Below are 21206 nucleotides of genomic sequence, written 5' to 3' on the forward strand. Positions count from 1 at the left end.
TATGTGACTTGGCTTCTGACCTCCACTCCATCATCATCTCATCTTTGTCCTTTGAACAACAGCCACTCTGATTCTGAGACACACTAATTCTGTCTCCTCTCTGGACACCTCTACTTGTTGCACTCTCTGCCTGCAGGAATCTGTGTCTCCCTCTCTCTTACTCACTCTCTCTGTCTCTCTCCTGCTTGCACTCTTTCTTTCAAAAATAACCATTAGAAATATTCCTAACCTTTAAATGAAAGGGTATGTAAATCAAATAAAGTGTTCACCTTTTAGAGACACTGAACACTTGATGCTATGAAAACCATATTCAGCCAAAATTCCAGAAGATTTTATATCTGATAATGAATACAGTTAACTAAATCCTCACCAGTTTGAAAACTATTTATTACATTTTTTTCATTCAATATTTACCAGAGCACCTAAAAACTGACAACTGAGTCACTGAAGATAAAGTAGAACCACTGTAAAAATTTTCTTTTTGGTTCCAGTTTGCTAGAGTATTGGCCCAATAAATGATTATATGGAGAACCTCCACACATCTTATTGTCCACATTAAAAGGAACTTACTATTCAAATGCGGTCAGCACAAGTTTACTATTCTTTGAAATTCTTGTCCGGGTAAGAAACTTTATTGTTTGTATGGAAACTTCTCAAACCACTCACTGACTCTTCAATAGAGGGCACCGACAGGTAGTTTATACCTTCAGACTGTGAATTTCTCAACTCAAAATGCTTGCTTTGCTATTTCCATCACTACTAAACCAGTACATCATAAAAAACACCAAATCCTAGTCAAGTCCTCACACTGAAAGACCCACCTTAAACCAAACTTTAAGCCATCAATAAAATCTGATCTTGCCTTTCCCTATTTGAGAGACTACAAAAACTACATTGAAGGAGTGTTTTCCTTTACTGAGGTGAGAAATAAATCAAGCTATCTCCTAACACATTATGTTGGAAATATTCAACTGTATGCAATGGAATATGGCCTAAGACTAGCTTTGACTTTGATAGAGAAAAAAAATTGAGAGGTAGCAGCTAGACTTTGCCTATATCTATTGTTTGGAATTACCAATATTTGCCAAAAATAATAACAATAAATAATCAAATTAACTTGTGCCAGATTTTAACAAGGCCTGTATTAAAATCTCATACTTCAAAATGGCCTTTGCTGACACTGGATCCAAAGTTGCCTATCCATTCGGTCACCATTTCATCAACTGTTTTTGCTTCACACCTCATTACAAACAGTTAATGTAAATTTTGTGCTACTGGGTTAATATTTTTGTTTATGGCTTTATTATTTTCTTACTCAGTTCTTCAATCATTCCACAAAATACATGGCCTACTAAATGCCAGATACTATTTTAGGCAAGAAGATACAACATGTTTATAGTCACTCGAGAATATCCAGGATTTTATTTATTTTCTTCTTTATGTTTTCTTTGCCAGAACAACCTAAGTATTGGCATATTAGCCTCTTGCCAAAAAGTTTTGAATGCATGAGTAAAATTAGTGTATAAATAAATGTCCACTCAAATGATAGAAAAAATTAGCCTACACATGTGCATCAGGTTTTTTTCTGTGCCCAGACTAGCCTTCTTACTCCACGGTGCTCTAGCCAATTCCCTTCCACCAGGAATATGCGTCTCTGTGACTGAGGGTTTTCTGTATAGTAGGCCAGAACTCAGAAATGCTTATACCTGTAAAAACCCCCAACCAATGAGAGAGGTTAGAGGATAAGGACCCTGGATTGACACCCCTACTTGTGCCCTAATTCTAAAGGGTAAATTTAATGCTGGTTTTCTAATGATTTCCCCACCAAATTAAGGTCCAGTCATAAAATGCTAGTTGCTTTTATAGTATACCAGGTATTGGCCTCCTCCACTTACTTATCTTCTTTCATTACTCTGATACCAAGTCTTCTTTCACCTACCAAATAACCCACTTGCATTAGTATCCTAAGGTCATGGTCTGCTACTGGAGAATCCAAACGAAAACAACCAATGCCCAAATATATTGCTCTAACTTTGGAAAGATGCATGTGCTGAGTGGTAAGTTAGCACCTAGAAGAGGTATCTGGTAGATCCTAGGGTGTCAAATGACAGCTGAGCTGAGTCTTGAAAGAGGCTGTTTCCCAGTCACCAGCTCTCCTCTCAAAAAAGAATCTCCCCATTAAAAATAAAACTACCCTATGACCCAGGAAGTGCACACTACTAGGCATGTATCTAAAGGACACAAAAATGCTGATTTGAAGGGATACATGCACCCTGATGTTTATAGCAGCTCTATCAACAATAGTCAAATTATGGAAAAAGTCCCAATGTCCATCAACTGATGAATGGGTAAGGAAGATGTCACACACACACACACACACACACACACACACACAAACACACAATGGAATATTACTCAACAATGAAAAAGAATGAAACCTTGCCATTTGCAACAATGTGGATAGAATTAGAGTGTATTATGCTAAGTGAAATAAATCAGAGTAAGACAAATATCATGATTTTAAATTTGGAATTTAAGAAAGCAGATGAACATAGGGGAAGGGAAGCAAAAATAAGATAAAAACAGAGAGGAAGATAAACTATAAGAGACAAATAAAGAGAACAAACTGAGGGTTGCTGGTGGGCGCTGGGTGGGGGGAATGGGCTAAACGGGCAATGGGCATTAAAGAGGATACTTGAGATGAGCACTAGGTGTTATATGTAAGTGATCAATCACTAAATTCTATTCCTGAAATCATTTTACACTATTATGTTAACTAACTTGGATTTAAAGAAAGAAAGAAAGAAAGAAAGAAAGAATTAAAAAAATCCTCTGGGGTGGGGGTGAAGGAGGGGAAGAAATCTCCTCTTTTCAAACATTTGAAATATTTCCCAAATGGAATCTTGGCCTTCATTTACTTCTGCAAGAACTCTAATTTACTTTATTCATCATCTTCAATGCTCATTTTAAAAGCTTTCTTTGTTTCACTAGGGAGAGAGACAACCCACAACATATTCTCATTTAATCTTCAGTTTGAGATACCAGACTCACTACAAATGGCAGAGACATTTTTTAAAGGACTTCTGACCCTCTATCATTGGATACTCTCATTCAATAACACTCCCACACAATTTTAAAAAATAAGTTTTAGGCTTATGTATGTAATATATAGTCTTGTTTTATAAACTTTTAATATTTATTTGTTAAGTCACAACCTTAATTGATATAGCTCAATGTGCATTTTATAGTGTCACATAAAATATTTAATTATAATTCTTATGGCACTAATTATAACAATTATCTACCATGATAAAAAAGTAACAATTACCTTCCTACACAGAACATTATGCAAAGCAAATCACCTGTCCCATGGTACTAATACCCAAGGCATAAGATGATAATATACACAAACATCTAAAATAATAGGCAGAGAAACTTAACAGAAACCCATGGGGGAGGGGAAGGAAAAAAAAAGAGGTTAGAGTGGGAGAGAGCCAAAGCATAAGAGACTCCTAAAAACTGAGAACAAACTGAGGGTTGATGGGGGGTCGGAGGGAGGGGAGGGTGGGTGATGGGTATTGAGGAGGGCACCCTTTGGGATGAGCACTGGGTGTTATATGGAAACCAATTTGGCAATAAATTTCACATATTGAAAAAAAAATAAAATAAAATAATAGGCATATGTGTTATACATTATTGCATTCGTATTGCATTAAATATTGGTTTACCTTTCAGTGAGAAAAATATTAAAATTCAAATCTTGAAAATATGTCTTAATTCACAAACTCCAAAGAGTTTGTAATTTGAAAACAATTAGATTAGTAAAATGTTTTTCTTATAACACATTAACTATATTACATTTCAGAGTCTCACTCATTATGGCTCTTCAGCTATAGGGCACACGCTCGCACACGCACACACACACACAGACACGCACTCACCTGCTTGTATTTGTAAAATTAATCCACATATAAATTATATGAGCAAAGTAAATCAGTAAATCAAAATCAATATCTCAGTAATTCAAGGCTACAATATTAAATCATTCCCAATTATGTGGATATTGTAAGTCAGAGACTTTCTGTGCTTGCATTATGCCAGCAATTGTTAATTCTGAACATCATTTGGTTACTAACATAGGAATAAAGAGATTTTAAAAAATAGGACTTGCTATCAGAAAAGATGGAGAAATTGCCTATTCTATTTTCAAAAGATTGAATTTCAAGCTATTTTCATGTCATTAAGAGAATAGGGGTTAGCTTGCTAGATGGAATATTTTCCATTAACTTTGATGAGAGGGAGTAAGCCTATACATTCCCTGTTTAGGTGAATATTGTTTTCTTGGGATCAGGAAGAAATGGAAAACACTATAATAAACCTAGAATTCCAATAATATGACTCTAGTTTTAAAACATGGCTTCCAAATTCTTTGATAATTCTTGCATAAAAAGTTGGGGTTTATGGCTTATCTTCTTGAATATCAGGTGATTTGTGGCTGCTTTATCCAATAGAATAGTGATGTCATGATTTCTAAGTTCATACAAGGCCATGTAATTTCCACTTTATCTTCTTGAAATGATTGTTCTCTAGAGGCAGCCTCTCAGGAAGCTCCCTTTACGTATTTAGCCGCTTTATGAAGAGACCACATGCAAATGTTCCAATTGAAAGCCTCAGCTAAAGTTTCAGCTGACAAGCAATACCAATCACCAGAGATGTGAGTAAAGATGCTTCCATGTAATTCCAGTCCCCAGTTATCAAATTACCCTCAACCATGAAATTCATCCCAGCTGAGAGTACGGATATCCTGGAGTGGATACAAATCATCTGTGTTCTTCCTGACCCACAGAGTCGAAGAGTATGATAAATAAAATGGTTTTATGTGACTAAGTTTTGGGGTTGTTTGTTACACAGCAATAGTAACAGGTACCATGATTGAGTTCAATAAATACTTGTAAGAATGCAAAACAAAACAACATAGGCTGATGGTACACAGGTGCATAGCATTACCTAACACTTTTATATCCGTGTATCCTTTAATCACCAAAAGAGACAAAAGACTGTAGGATATTTTGATTTCATAGATTCAAGAACTTGATTACAAGTATAATGGACTTTCTAAGAATCTCATATTTTCTAAATGTCATGTTTAATCCTGGGAAGCAAACTCAGGTCTTATTCGAAAACCTTAGCTAGAGTTGTACTTTCAGAATATGTCCCATGCAGGCTATCTATGATGTTGACAGAGGATTTTAAAAAAAATTTTAATGTTTATTTTTGAGAGAGAGACAGACAGAGATAGAGCATGAGCAGGAGAGGGGCAAGGATAGAGGGAGACATAGAATCCGAAGCAGGCTCCAGGCCTGTGCTGACACCTTAGAGCCCAATGCAGGGCTCAAACTGAGGAACTGTGAGATCATGACCTGAGCCAAAGTTAGATGCTTAACTGACTGAGCCACGCAGACGCCCTCAGAGGACTCTTGACATAAATATTAGTCTGATTTTACTCTTTTTAAGATAATCTTATATGAGGTAGTGTAGTATGTATAGTTTTTGTATCCCCATCTCCAATTTTAATGGTTGCACAGGCATGCATTTTCAACACACTTTCCAACATTACCTCCTCTGATGGGGGCTGGGCTATCTAGTTGTCCATGTGAATCTCATGAAACACAGTGACTACTGGGTTAGACAGAGAAGGATCCATTAAAGTGCTCAACTCATTGCTTAGTGTATGGAAAGCACTCAGTAACAATAGCCATTATCATCATCTTTGTTACCAGAAGATGTCTATTAAAAAAACAGTAAAATACCTTTGCAGGAAAAGAGGTTTTAAAAAGAAAAACATTTGAATGAATAACCAGGAGTCTTGTCTACATTTTCCCCAGTAGATCACTAACATCAATTGCTTTATCAAATTTATTAACTATCAAAAGTATAGAGAGTCACCACCTTACTAGGCATTGGGCCAAGTCCTGTATATAGGCAAACAACTTTCATCTTCCCCAAAACCCTTGAGGTAGATAATATTAGCCCCAGTTTACAGCTGAAAAAATTGGGGTTTAAGATTTAGTTAGGGTCATTGGGGCTAGATAGTGATCAAAGTCAAAAGTGGAAATGTTCTGTTTGCATACAAAGCATTTGCATCTAATCACATTTCTCCAGATGCTTTAACAGTTTGAAATGCAAAAGTATTTTATCTGTATTTGTTTGCCATGGTATACCATTCAATAGAGAAGGATTTAATTATTTTAGGTGCATGTGTGTATATAATTGAACTGATAGAACTGATATAATAGAACTGATGCTGTGTACTTTTTGGAAAATGACAAGATTTTGATTCACAAAAGCAAATTTGAATTTTCATTATTCTCAAAGAGTTTTTTTAAGGAAATTTATTAATTTTTTTTCCTATAACAAATACTTTGCTATTTTTTTTAGAGAGAGAGACTAAGAGAGAGTGCACAAGTGGGGAAGAGAGGCAGAGGGAAAAAGAATCTTAAGCAGACTCTATACTTAGTGCACGACCCTGGGATCATGACCTGAGCTGAAATCAAGAGTCAGACACTCAACTGACTGAGCCACCCAGGTGCTCCCTTTGCTATTCTTTTTTATGAATATAAGTTTATAAATGCATTAGCTGCTTCCACTTGACTTGAAAATTATGTGTTTTGGTATGTGAGTATATATACATATATATGTATATATATGTACACATATATGCATATGCAGAGATGTATAAACATTTTTGGAATTCTAGAATCCTGAGTAAACTCCATCTGCTGTAATAGGAGAAAAGCTAGCCTTCAGTATTAAAAACATGCATTAATGCCCACTCATTCTCCTTTAAAAAGTCAGTCAATACTCTAATGTAGTAAACTTCCTGAGCATAAAGATTCAGTGGTATTTTTCGTTGTTCATCTGGATGATTTAGGATAATATCAAAAAGAATACTATCTTTCTCACCACCTTCCACACTTAGTATCATGTGAACAGAGCCAAAATATAACTCTAGTTCTAAAGAAGTTAAATATAAAATCATTTTAGTATTGCTATTTCATTTGTTCCCATATTTGGCTATAAAACCCAAATTTAGAAAACTTTTATGTTGATACGATCTTAACATAAATAGACACACTGTGCCAATACTACAGGGGGATTTTTGGCCATGAAACTCTATGTTCTGCTTAAGCTCATATTTGGCTCTAAATGAATAACATAATCATGGATTCATCAAATCCAGTATATGTCACCTTCTTCTAGTTTGAAGAAGAGTAAATTATAGATTTAATGGTTCACTTTTTTCTCTTCTGAATTAGGCTAACAATTTTAGTCAATTTTTAAAATTTTTTAAAGTTAATTTATTTATATTGAGAGAGATAGCACAAGCTGGGAAGGGGCAAAGAGCAGGAGAGATAGAATCCCAAGCCGACTCCTTACCATCAGCACAGTCTAATGTGGGGCTCGAATGCACCAACAGTGAAAGGATGATTGAACCAAGATGAAGAGTCAGATGCTTAACTGACTGCACTACCCAGGTGCCCCTTTGGTAAAATTTTAAAGGCAGCTTTATTTGACTGTGTTTTATTTTCATGAATTATCTAGATGAGGAAATATGAAATGAGGAGACTAGGGACTTCTGCCTGAAAAAGATACTCTATTTGAGATTAAAAACAGAGTGTATCTGTTGAATGAACTTTCTCACCTCTTCTCCACATGAAACCACATATATGCTCAATCTGCACCAAGTGTTTACCAATTCCTACAAAATCAGACGTGGTAACTGTAACACAATCCTCTCTGAACAGTGTTGTTCTTGATCAATGAATGAACAAATTGCTGACTATATAGTAGTTAAGTGATTTATCAAATTTAGTCAATGCCTAAAAATCTTTTGGTCAAAGCCTAAGTAAGTCACTAAAGCTATGATTTTCCAAAGAACTCCATCCCTAATAATGTGCCTTTGGAAAAAAGTGAGCTCCTCCCCATTTCTAAAGGGCCAATCACAACAAGGTAACCATTGATCTCTACCTTTCTCACCTGGAACAGACTTCAATTGAAAGGACCTTCCTCCTTTTCCAACCAGGATCTTGACTAGCTCTCACATTAAGCCTGTTGCTACCTACTGGAATGTTTTTTTTTTTTTCTTTTCCTGCTTGCTTTTCTACCTGGAGGATATCAAGGTTCACACCATGCCAAATTCACCTGTTGTTTCTTTGAATTGGTACTCTGCCTACTCCAAGGGAGTCAGCCCCTATGTTAGGCCCAAGTACAAGCTCTGTGGGGAAAAGCCAGGAACTGCCCACTGACTGCTCAAAAAGATGGTCAGATGAGGATTTTGAGGAAGATTCTGAAGCAATTTGTTATTTGCGATATTATTGAATCAGTATTATGCTTAGGAAGTGTAAATAAACTGTGTAAACATGGAGTATTTTGGTGACTGTTTAAACTAGGGTTCTTAAATAGGAATGTAAAATGTATTTGTACTAGCGTCTCTCAATTAAAAATATTCCATATTATATTCTTAACTATATTACAGTTAATTAACATATATAATTAATTATATGATCTGTATTATGATATACAAGATAGTTCTGCACTATTCCAATTAACTATAACTGATTTTTTTATGAAGCAGAACATTTCCTCTACTTCTTGCTTCAGCTTTTAACTGTGGTTTATCAAAATAGTGAACTCCTTAAAAACACATTAAAGATTTAAATTATGGCTAGAATAAATCACATAATTACATGAAATGGCATTCTATGCTTCTTGGTCTCCAAACGTTAAGGAACTGTAACCTATGCCAGAAACATCCAATTGGCACTGGTCACAGGAAAAAAAATTTTAATAATTATCTTGTCATATTTTCTTAATTTAATTTTTTAAAATGTTCATGTCTTTTTGAGAGAGGAAGAGACAGAGTGTGTGTGTGGGGGGGGGGGGTGAGGTAGAGAGAGAGGGAGACACAGAATCTGAAGCAGGCTCCAGGCTCTGAGCTATCAGCACAGAATCCAATGTGGGGTTAGAACTTTGAATCGAGAGATCATGACCTGAGCCAAAGCTGGACACTTAACCAACTGAGCCACCCAGGTCCCCTCTTGTTTTAATTTTTACTCAGGGTTACAGTTTTCTCTGCAGGCAGTATTAATATTCCCATGTCATTTTATAGGCAAAAATGTCACAGGAAGCTATGAGCCTACTCTTAAATTACAATCTGTGTCTGGTCATGGATTTCTCTTAAATTTTGTATATCCACTGAAACCACTGGTAATCCCAATCCCATTCCTTCAGGCTGTCAACAGCAGTCACCCTCATCTCTTTTGTCACCCCTCACTGCGCTTACACATATCATACCATTTTCATGCTCAGTAATGCACAAGTCAGTGTAGGATTCTGACTTCGAAGTCCTGGTTCCACTTTTTGGGGCCTGATTTTTCTCAACTATAAAACTAGAACAGTTACACCTACCTTATGTTCCTCATCAAGTTGTAGACATTTTAATTAAATGAAATAGGTGAAAGGTTTGTGTAATTTTTCGAGTCTATGACCTGGTAAGGTGGGACAGATAAATACTGCATATTCCAGAATGCCATTGCTTTGTTCTAAAAGCATTTCTTTAACTGAAGGACTATTTCCATAATATTCCCAAACTTCCGGTGACTTTATATACAAATACTTCTGCTAAAAGATTCTCAGTCAGCCCTCTTTGGGTCTTTGAGCCATTAAGTCGTCTTGAGATCTACAGTCATATTTTCTCCCAACTCTTTCCCAGGAAACTCATACCTTATTTCCATATTTTAAATCCTACATCCTCTTAAAAATATTTCCTTGAACTAATGGAGATTACATTTAATGAACATCCCATGTTCATAATTATATTTGGTATGAGAGTTAAAGGCATATATGAAAGTGAGCCAAGGAATGGAGAGAGAAACCAGCAAAATTCTCCTCATATATTACGTTCCCATGGAAATGCCACACATGCACATGATCTCCACAATCTAAATAATCACAATTGAAAGAACTTAACTCCACATGGTAAATATAAATTCTTCAAAGGATAGTATTCATGTATTTACAATCTATTTCTGTTTGGTTAATACTATACTAATTTCTGCCAAGATTTTATTCTCAATTTATGTAACCTGAAAATTCCTAACTGACATGGAAAGAAGACATCTCTGAATCACTTAGGAGTGTTTTCTGAAACACGTCTTGGATATTCAAATACATGCACCCTAATAGCCATCCTCCTGCAACCGTTAAGAATCACTGCTCTAAATAATCATCACCCTGCCGAGGTGCAGATCCCTCTACTTCCTGGAGTGGCCAAAAACTTTTAAAAGCCATTTATGTGGCTCGATTCATAAACACATGTTACATAGTCAAAAAGATTCAGATTTAGAAAAATCTTATTTTCTGTCACTATAATCATTATCTATTGCTGTGTAACAAATTATCCCAAAAGGTAGTGGTTGAAAACAAACATTCATTATTTTACTTTTTTTCTGTGTCAGAAATCTTGGAGCAAGTTAGCTGGGTGGTTCTGGGTTAGCATATCTCACAAAGTGTTGGCCTGGGCTGCACATATCTTAAGGTTTAATTGGGCAGGGTTTTGCTTCCATGTTCATTCTTGTGCCTCTTGGCAGCCCTGAGCAAATTTGCTTGCAAGCTCAGTCCTGTGGACCTCTGTACACGACTATTCTAGGACAGGTTGCTGGCTTACCCCAGAGTAAGCCATCCATGGGAGAGGTAGGGAGAGCCCTAAGACAAATCAGTCTTTAGATAGCCTAATCTCACATGTGACATCGCATCACGTCTCCCATATTCTACTAAAAATCCAATCCACATTCAAAATGAGATTACACAAGGACATGGATACCAGAGTCTGGAATCAGTGGAGACCTTCAAAGTCTTCTTACTAAATTAAATCATCAGGACATTTTTATGGAGTATAAAAGACATCTGAAGATTAAGAAAAAGGAGGGATGCTGAGGACATTGTAAGGTAATAGGAAGCTGTATTGTGTGAGACTTTGTCATATTTAATAACTAGATTAATTACATGTGGTAGTATTTGTGCTTCTATGTATGATGATGCTTGATCCATGATGGTCACAGTCTCAATTTTTTTTTCCCTTAAAAATCAGTTACTCATTTGTTCAGAATTACTTTTCATGGTTTTTTAGGTCCAACAAAATTGCTAATTGAAGTACTGATTAACTAAGTAATTTTTATACAAAGATGAAAAAAATTATGTTCGATTGGATAATTATAAAAAAAATATTTTAACTACCTCTCCTGCAACAGAAACATAGTAGGTGCAAATAAGTGTTCTTGACTGAATAGAACCGATTTCATCCCAAAGTTCTTTTCTTTATTTCAGTTTCTCAGAATAAGTTCATTATCTTAGATCACTGGTCTCTTATCAACAAACAGAACTGAACAGGACATATTTAAGCATGAGCTATGTTACCAATTGTTACCAATTTGACCACAGACAGGTATCTTATATTTGCTTTCCTCAACTGTGCAGGCAAGATAAAGATACTATCTTTGGATACTTTCTAAGGTTATAAAGATTTTCAAACAAGACCAAGTATATAAGAACATATTTTATGTGCACATTAATTCTTTGAAGATGTAATATTAACACTCATTTAATTAGTTCTTCCTTCTGGATACTGCTTGGAAAAGTTCTAATCATAAGGCACGACATTGTTTGATTATTTAACCAGACTCGATGGCTTGCTTAGTGGGAAAATCCTTAATTCCATGAGACTTTTGCCAACAACTATCAGTGATATTTCCCTAATACTGTGGTTTTGCGAAGAGGAGATACTAGTTATGGTTAACAAAAGCCTGACCAAAAAACTTAAAAGGAATACCTGAGAATGAGAGGTATACAGGGGTCTTTGAAAAGCAGAAATAGATCCCTTAAGGGCCTAAAACACACAAGTGTGAGGCTGTGGTATGACCAGGAATGACCTGAGAGGTCCCAAACTCTTATTGCTGGCTGATATTGTTGCCCTGTGCAAGCATGAAGGGAAGGCCAAGTCAGAGTTAGAAGCAACTAGAACATGGGAGTGGTTACTCAGTAAACTTAATAATGGTTCAAGGCATTTAAAGAAATCTCTCCCCAAGTATTACGTCAACAATAAACTGACATGGGATTTCAGTTGTATACAAGAACAGATACAGATTTTACAGAACATCCAGGCATGTCAATAAACAAACAGCATCAGCAACAACAAAAATAATAGCAACACACAGTTAAGTGTCAAACTAAGGGAGGGGATCTGATTTATAGAATAGCAGCATTTGCCTTACTTATTTTTTCCAGCCTTATTGAGATAAAACTGACGTGTAACACTATGTAAGTTCAAGGTATACAGCATATTGAAATGATACATTGATATTGCGAAATGATTACCACCATAGCATTAACTACCACCACCATCATACCACATAATTTTTTTTTTCCAGGGTGGTGAGAGAGCATTCAAGTTTTACTCTCTCCACAAATTTCAAGTATAGAATACATTTTATTAGCTAATCATTCTATATGTTAAGATCCCCAGGACCTTTTAGTCTTATAACTGGAAATTTCTACCCTTTAATCAACATCTCCCCCATTTTCTCCAAACTCCATCCCCTAATTACCACAATTCTAGTCTGTTTCTTTAAGTTCAAGCATTTTTAGATTTCATATCTAAGTGATACCATACAGTGATATCATACAGTATTGGCCTTTGTCTGGCTTATTTCACTTGCATTATGCCTTCAAGTTCTATACATGTTGTCATAAATGGAATTTTTTTTTCCTCTGAGTAAGATTCCATTGTACATACACCATATCTTCTTCAAACACATGCATTGATGGACACACAGCTTGTTTCCATATCTTGGCTATTATCAATAATGCTGCAATTAACATGGAGTGCATATATCTCTTTGATATCCTGTTTTTATCTCTTCTGTATATATACCTAGAAGTGAGATTGCTGGATCATATGGAGTTCTATTTATATTTTTTAATTAAATCTCCATACTGTTTTCCATAGTGGCTGTACCAATTTCTATTCACATCAATAGTGCAAAAGGGGTTCCCTTTTCTCTATGTCCTTGTCAACACTTACCTCTTGTCTTTTTAATCATAGCCATTATCACATTGTGGTTTTGATTTGCATTTCCCTCTTATTTAGTAATATCGAGCATCGTTTCATGTACCTATTGGTCATTTATAGGTTCTGTTTGGAAAAATGGCCATTCAGTTTCTCTGTACATTTTTTTAATGTTTATTTATTTTTGAGAGACAGAGAGAAACAGAGCATGAGCAAGGAAGGAAGGGGAAGAGAGGGAGGGAAACACAGAATCCAAAGCCATGTCTAGGCTCTGAGCTGTCAGCACAGAGCCCGGTAAGGGGCTCAAACTCACAAACTGTGAGATCATGATCTGACCTGAAGTTAGATGTTTAACCGACCAAGCCACCCAGGCACCCCAGCCTCTGCCCATTTTTAATCATTTTTCCTGCTATTGAGTTGTATGAGATCTTTATGTAATTTAGACACTAACCCACCATCAGATACATGGTTTTCAAATATTTTCTCCCATTCTACAGGTTTGTCCTTTTATTTGTTGATGGTTTCCTGTGCTGTGCAGAGTTTCTTGGTTTGATGTAGTCCTGCTGATTTTTGCTTTTGTTGCTTGTGCTTTTGATGCCAAATTTAAAAAAATATTCATTGTTAAGATATCTGTCAAGGAGCTTATCCCCTGTTTTCTTCTATGAATTTAATGGTTTTAGGTCTTATACCAAGGTCTTTAATTTTGAATTGACTTTTGTATATTGTATAAGATAGGTGTATAAGGTATATTGTATAAAATGGGTTTGTATATTGTATAAGATAGGTGTTTCATTCTTTTGCATGTCGCTATCTAGTTTTCTCAACACCACTTATAAAAGAAACCATCCTTTCCCCCTTATATATTCTTGGCTTCTCTGTCAAATTAATTGACCAGATAAGCATGAGTTTTTTCTGGAGTCTCTATTCTATTCTATTGATCTATGTTCCATAGATTTACGATCTATTATATCTGTGCTGATATAATGCTGTTTTGATTACTACAGCTTTGTATTGTAGTTTCGAATCAGAACGTGTGATGCCTTCAGCTTTGCTCTTCTTAAGATTGTTTGGAAGACTATTTTCAAAATGTCCATGCTACCCAAATTTACCTACAAATTCAATGCAATCTCTATTAAAATTCCATTGGCATTTTTCACAGAAATAGCAAAAATTCTAAAATTTGCATGAAACCGAAAAAGTCCCCAGAGCCAAAATATGATTGAAAATGTCCATTTTCAGAAAAAAAATGCATTTTTATATGTAAGATCTTCTTCTAATTTGGGAAAACTGCATAAAGCAATAATTATAAAACTGTTAAAATGACTGTAATGTATAAAAGAGTAATATGTATGGCAATAACAGTGCAAGCAAGGAGGAGAAAAAAGAGCTATAATGGAGTAAATATTTAATATATTAATAAATTTGATGTTAACTAGAAGTAGATAGTTTCATGTTAAGATGTAAATTATATCCTCAAGGACACAATTAAGAAAATATCTCAAATATATACTAAAAAACAAAAATTAAAATAGTATGCTATAAAATCTCTAATATAAATTAAGGGAAAAATAGAGGAACTAAAATAAATAAGGAACAAAAATAGCATCATAGCAAACATACATCCTAAGGATCAGTAATTACATTAAAAAGTAAATGGAGTAAACACTGTATCAGTCTGGCTTCTCCAAAGAAACAAAATCAATATCTATTAAGACACATTTTAAGGAATTGACTCACATGATTGTGAGGACTGAGAAGTTAAAATTTTGTAGAGCATCCTGGCAGGCAACTCAGGAGCTGATGCCACAGTCCTGGTTTTCAGGAAACCTCTTTTTTTGCTCTTAAGAGCTTCAACATGTTGGATGAGGCCTATCTTTAGTACTGAGGATAATCTCCATTATTTAAATCAATTGACTCTAATGTTTACTATTATATAGCAACACCTAGATTGGTGTTTGATTAAATACCTGGGTACTACAGCCTAGCCAAATTAACTACAATTAACTATCACAGTTCTACCCTAGTTAACTTGGCACACAAATATACTCCTTAATTATACTTAATCTCCAAATAAAGACAATATTTCTGTTTTACGTGATACAAACATCCTGTGAATAACTGATAAAGTACTAACCTCAGGCAAAGTATGTGTTCCTTCCAGTAAGCACAAAGTGCTTACATTTTCATTATAAAAATAGTCCAATGTAATCAATCTGTTACTACTTAGCTGGCTGATTGACCCAGAAAATGGTGCCATATTGACGACTCAGTGTTGGTCTCTGAAGGCAGATTAAGCACCAGTTGCCATAGCCAGGTCAGTGTTGGTGAGTGGTTCCTTGGTTCCTGAGTTCATATATAACTTCCATTCATGACACCATGAATACTTTGTTCTGAGCCCATTGATCAATGACAAAAGTGCCTGGGGGTAAAAGGCTAACTGGTATGCACAGAACACTAGATTATTCAAATCCTTTTCTGCTCAGGTAACACTTTGTTGAACATTCATATGGGACATAAATAACTTCACATTCTGCCCATTCAGAGAGGTCTATCTACATAGATCTTTGTGAGATCCTCCTTATCACCAATTTTCTAACCTTGTTCCAAGTCCCTGATCATTCAGTCAAATCAGAGGCCGCATCCTATAAACTTATATATACTCATATATCTGACCACTTCTTTTACAGAAATGAATTAGAGACATTGCTTAAGATTCTACCAACTGGAAGGAATTCACCCTGTCTTTCAAGAGTGTCCCAGAAAGAGACTATACTGCTACAGTTGTCCATTTTGGGATAGTGCTTACCTATCATACAGAACCATCTATAAGACCTATAAACCAGGCCCAAAGTTTCTTTCTTAGTAATCCATAAGGAGCTCCCTATGAAGCTACTAGCATAGGCCAGAAAAAAGAAGATAAGGCAGCAGGAGTGGATACCATGGCTATTTGGGCCATTTCCTCATGTATCTTATTGGTACATTCCAGGCCTACTTGAACCTCACCTATATGAGGTAGGGTTCTATCTGATGATGGCATGTTTCTAAATACATCCGACTTTATGGTATAATGGGTCATACAATACCCAGTTCACAATAGGCATCTCAGATTTTAAGGTAACTTGGCAGCTTAGGGTTAGACATTCAATCTCTACTAAAGCCCAATAGCAAGTCAAAAGTTGTTTCTCGAAAGGACAGTAGTTATCCACAGAGAAAACCAGGACTTTGCTCCAAAATCCTATGGTTCTGTGCTGTAATTTATCTACAAGGTATTGCCAAAGGCCCACAAACAAAATCCATATTGGACAACGACACTTCAATCATCATTGGATCTGCTGGGTCATTATGGACCAAGCGAAAGAATATCTTGCATGGCAGCCAAGACATGTTTCTGAGACTTTTCCTGTTCTGTGTCCACTCAAAACTATCAGCTTTTCAGGTCCCTAGGTAAATGGGCAAGAACAACACACTCAGATGATAACTATGCTGCCTCCAAAATCCAAATTGGCCCACTAAGTATTGTGCTTTTGGTTGTAGAAGGGGCCATATCCTTTGTCTAAAAGAATGAACTTATCCCCTACCACTGAATCCTATGGCATACAGAGAGGTCTTTCCCAATAGTCTAGAATATTTGCTACTTCTTGCTCACAAGGTCTAATTACCATAATGTCATCAATGTAATATACTAGTGTGATATCTTACAGGAGGGAAAAGCAGTCAAGATCCCTGTGAACTAAATTATGACATAGGCCTGGAGGGTTGATATAGCACTGCAGCAAGACAGTGAAGGCACATTTCTGCCCTCATGAGCTGAGAGAAAACTGCTTCTGGTGGTCTTTACTAACAGGTATCAAAAAAAAATAATCACTTTCCACATCAAAAGTTACATTACATACAAGATAACAGAAGATGTGTTAATTTGCTCTAGCAATAAAGCCAAATCTGTAACAGGAGCTTCATTTGGATTCACCACTTGCTTAAGTTTGTGATAATCCAATATCATTCTCTAAGATCTATCTGTTTTCTGCACAGGCCAAATAGGTGAGTGAAATGGGGATGTGGTGGGAATCACCACCTTGGATTCTTACAAGTTCTTGACAGAGACACTAATCTCTGCAATCCCTCCAGGAATGTAGTGATGGTTTTGGCTTACTATTTTCCTATTCAAAGCCAGTTCTACTGGCTTCTGCTGGTCATTTCCTACCACGAGAGTCCTCAATCCACAAATCAGGGAACCATCTATGATTTTGCCAATTGCTGAGTATGTTCATTCTGGCTGTGCGTACTGGAACTGGAGACACAACTTCAGGATGGGTTTGAGTAACCCCTGGATCCACTGTAAGATGAACTGGAGCTAAAATTCTATTGAGTACCTGAAATTCATTAGTCCCAAGCCTGATTGTTAGATACAGTGATGTTTGGGTCTCCTGACACAGGAGTAGACGGGCAGCTTCCACTGAGCAGAATTTAGTAGTGTCAATGCTTCCTGCTTCATCAGAATTGGCCCAAGGGACTCCATTCCAACTTTCAAGATCCCCCCCACCCCAAATCAATTACCTCATTTAACAACATACATACACTTTGTAAGGCTGGGAAATAAATTGGTATTGCAATTCAGCCATTCACAGAAAAATGGGGATTTATTCAGAAATCTCAGCTTCAAGGCTATGGTAAATAAAGATTTCTTTCAGTGAAGACAATTTCAGGTCATTTATGTAGAGCTCACGGTGATAATATGAAATCCTGAGATCATCCCTTTTTTCCCCTTACTTTTTTTTGGGCACCATTTAAGATCAGCCAATCAATCTCATTTTACTAGCTAATTTGACAAAAGTGTTCTAATATATCAAATACAAGGTTACCCAGAACCTTCTCTTTTATAAATATTTGAATGGGAACACCAATGATGATATTTTGCATACTTTTGCCACATTTATCACAATATATCCATGTACCCTTTACCAGTGGAAACAGAGTCATTATTTCCTTTAAATCTAAGCAGATTAGAGAACCAATTCCAGAAACCCCAGGAACAAGTCAGAAAACATCCTTAAAATTCTATCCCTCTGGAATTACTCTTAGTATCAAACTCTATATCCCACTCCAACCCAAAGGAAGAAGTTAGATAAAGCTTGTGTTTGTGATAAAATGCACAAAATCCATGATGTCAATATATGTGCTATGCAAAACACACACTTTAGACTCAAAGACACATGAGTTGGACATGAAAAATAGATCATATAAACAAGCAGGAAAACATCTGGAGTTTATTGACAGATATTAGGCAAAACAGACTTTAAGAAAAAGTTTTTGACTAAAGCCAATGAATAGCATTTAAAAGGACTAAAGGGTAATTCTGTCATGAAGACTTAACTCTGAACAACAGAGTCCCAAAATAACCAAACTGGCAGAACTGGAGGGAAGACAAGTAAACATTAATAATTGGAGTATCACACTTCAAATAATGGAAAGAACAGCAAGGCAGCAGATCAACAAGGAAGGAGAAGACATGAACAATGCTACAACCATATAGATCTTATGTTAGATGAAGAAAAAGCCTCAATAAAAATAATTAAAATTATACCAAGTGTGTTCTTTGAAGACAATACAATTTATTTAGGTATAAATAAAAGAAGGAAATTTGGGAAAATCACAAATATATAGAAATTAAACAATACACTTCTAAAGAACCAAGAGGTAAACAATGAAATCAAATGGGAAATTAGAAAATTATTTGAGATGAAAACAAAAACACACCAAAAGTCATAAATACAGCAGAAACAGTGTTCAGAATGAAACTGGTCAAGAAGAAAGATCTCTTATCAATGTCCTAAACTTTACTTTTAAGAACTAGGAAAAAAAAAACTAAACCAAGAAGATAATATTAGAATGAAAATATCTAAAACAGAAAACAAAATTGAGAAACTGAATTGAGAAATCAATGCAACGCAAATTTGATGAACAAAATTGACAAAACTTTAGCTAGAGTAAGCATAAGAGAGGACTAAAATTATTCAAACCAGAAATAAAAGAGAATATATCACTACTGACTTTATAGAAGTAAAATCAGCATCATCATCTTTCAGAGACTCTTCCAAAAAAGTAGGGAATTGGGTAGGACATTTCTCAAACCATTACAGGAAGCATGTGTCACCTGATATTAAAAAGAAACACAACATTAAAAAAAGAAACTATGAATAAATATCTCTTTCAGCGGTACCTGCATGGCTCAGTTGGTTAAGCAGCCCTGACTGGATTTTGATTCAGGTCATGAGCTCAGGTGGGGGCTCTGCACTAACAGCATGGGGCCTGCTTGGGATTCTCTCTCTCCCTCTTTCTGTCCTTCCACCACTCATGCATACACATCCTTTAGTGCACGTGCCTGCTCTCTCTCTCTCTTAAACTTAAAAATATCTTATAAATGTAGATGCAAAAATTCCCAACAAAATACTAGCAAACCAGTTCAAGCAACATATAAAAAAAGGTTATATGATATGACCAAGTGGGAGTCATTTCTAGAAGGGAAGGTTGATTTAACCCCCCCCCGAAAAATCAATACACCATATTAAGAGAATAAAAGACAAAAACATATGATACCCTAGACATAATAAAGTCATTTGACAAAATCCAAAACACTTTCATGTTTTGGATGAAACACTTACCAAACCAGAATTAGATGAGAGCTTTCTCAACCTAATAAGGGGCTTCAATAAAAACCAAAAACTAAAATAGCCAACATCATAATTAATGCTGAAAGACTAAATACTTTCTCCCTCATATAAGGAACAAGACAAGGATATCCTTGTACTAAAGATTCTAGTCAGGATAATCAGAATGAAAAAGAAATAGAAGTTCTAGGAATTGGAAAGAAAAAAAACTATCTTCTGTGTTCACATGATATGATCTTTTATCATATAAAAGATCATGCACAAAAAATATAAATATAAAAAATATATTTATAAAATATTTGTAAAAAAATAAAATATATATTTATAAAATATAAATATAAAATATATTAAAAATTAGACTAATAAGCTGTACAATAAATTTGCAAGGTACAAGATCAATATATACATTCCATTATATTTCTATGCATTGTTACTGGTAAGTATTCCTTTCCTGAGGTCTGGAGCAGGGTGTCTGCAATCTACAGTCCCTGTGGGTTATATCCGATGGGCTCTGTATTTGTGAATAAAGTTTTATTGGAACACAGTCATGCCCATTGCTTGACATATTGTCTATGGCTTTTTTCCTGTTACAATGATAGAGTTGAGTACCTGTAACAGCGACTTTACGGCCTTCACAGCCTAAAAATTTTTATTATATAAACTTTACAGTAAATGTTTGCTGTCTTGCAGGGTCTAGAGTCTAGCATTTTTATCTCTCAAAAAGATGACCAATTTGAAATAGCTCCCACTACTGGTCATTTGTAAATTGTTATAATAAAATATATTAAGATATCATCCTAGGTTGGAACTTCATGACTATTTTCTAAAGTAAACCTAAATTACTATAATGGTTTTTGTAATGCGCTTATTAATTCTATTTTTAATTTACTTATCCATGTGCCAAATATTTATTGAATGACTAGTATCTGTCTACGACTTCCTTAAGGGAATCTATGCAAATACATTATTGTTCTTGATGTGATGTTAAAGAATTTGCATTCTAATGGAAAAGACAGGAGAGTAAAACAGTGTGATATGTGTGTGGTAAACATACTCCTAGGGAGGCTGTGGAACTGCAGGGATGTAAATTGATAGAAATCAATTCCTAAACAGAAGTAAGGGGTAAAGAGGTAAGGAGATATTAAATCTTAGATATTAAAAATGAACTGGGTTGGGCATCCAACTTCAGCTCAGGTAATCATCTCACTGTTCGTGAGTTCGAGCCCCTCCTTGGGCTCTGTGCTGACAGCTCAGAGCCTGGAGCCTGCTTCAGATTCTGTGTCTCCCTCTCTATCTACCCCTCCTCTGCTCATGCTCTGTCTCTGTCTCAAAAATAAACATTAAAAATTTTTTAAAAATTAACTGTAATTTGTGAGAACATAAATTGTAACAAAAAATGTTTATGTCACATTGCAAAT

The sequence above is a fragment of the Acinonyx jubatus genome, chromosome D1, assembly GCF_027475565.1.
Source record: "Acinonyx jubatus isolate Ajub_Pintada_27869175 chromosome D1, VMU_Ajub_asm_v1.0, whole genome shotgun sequence".
Classification (NCBI taxonomy): Eukaryota; Metazoa; Chordata; class Mammalia; order Carnivora; family Felidae; genus Acinonyx; species Acinonyx jubatus.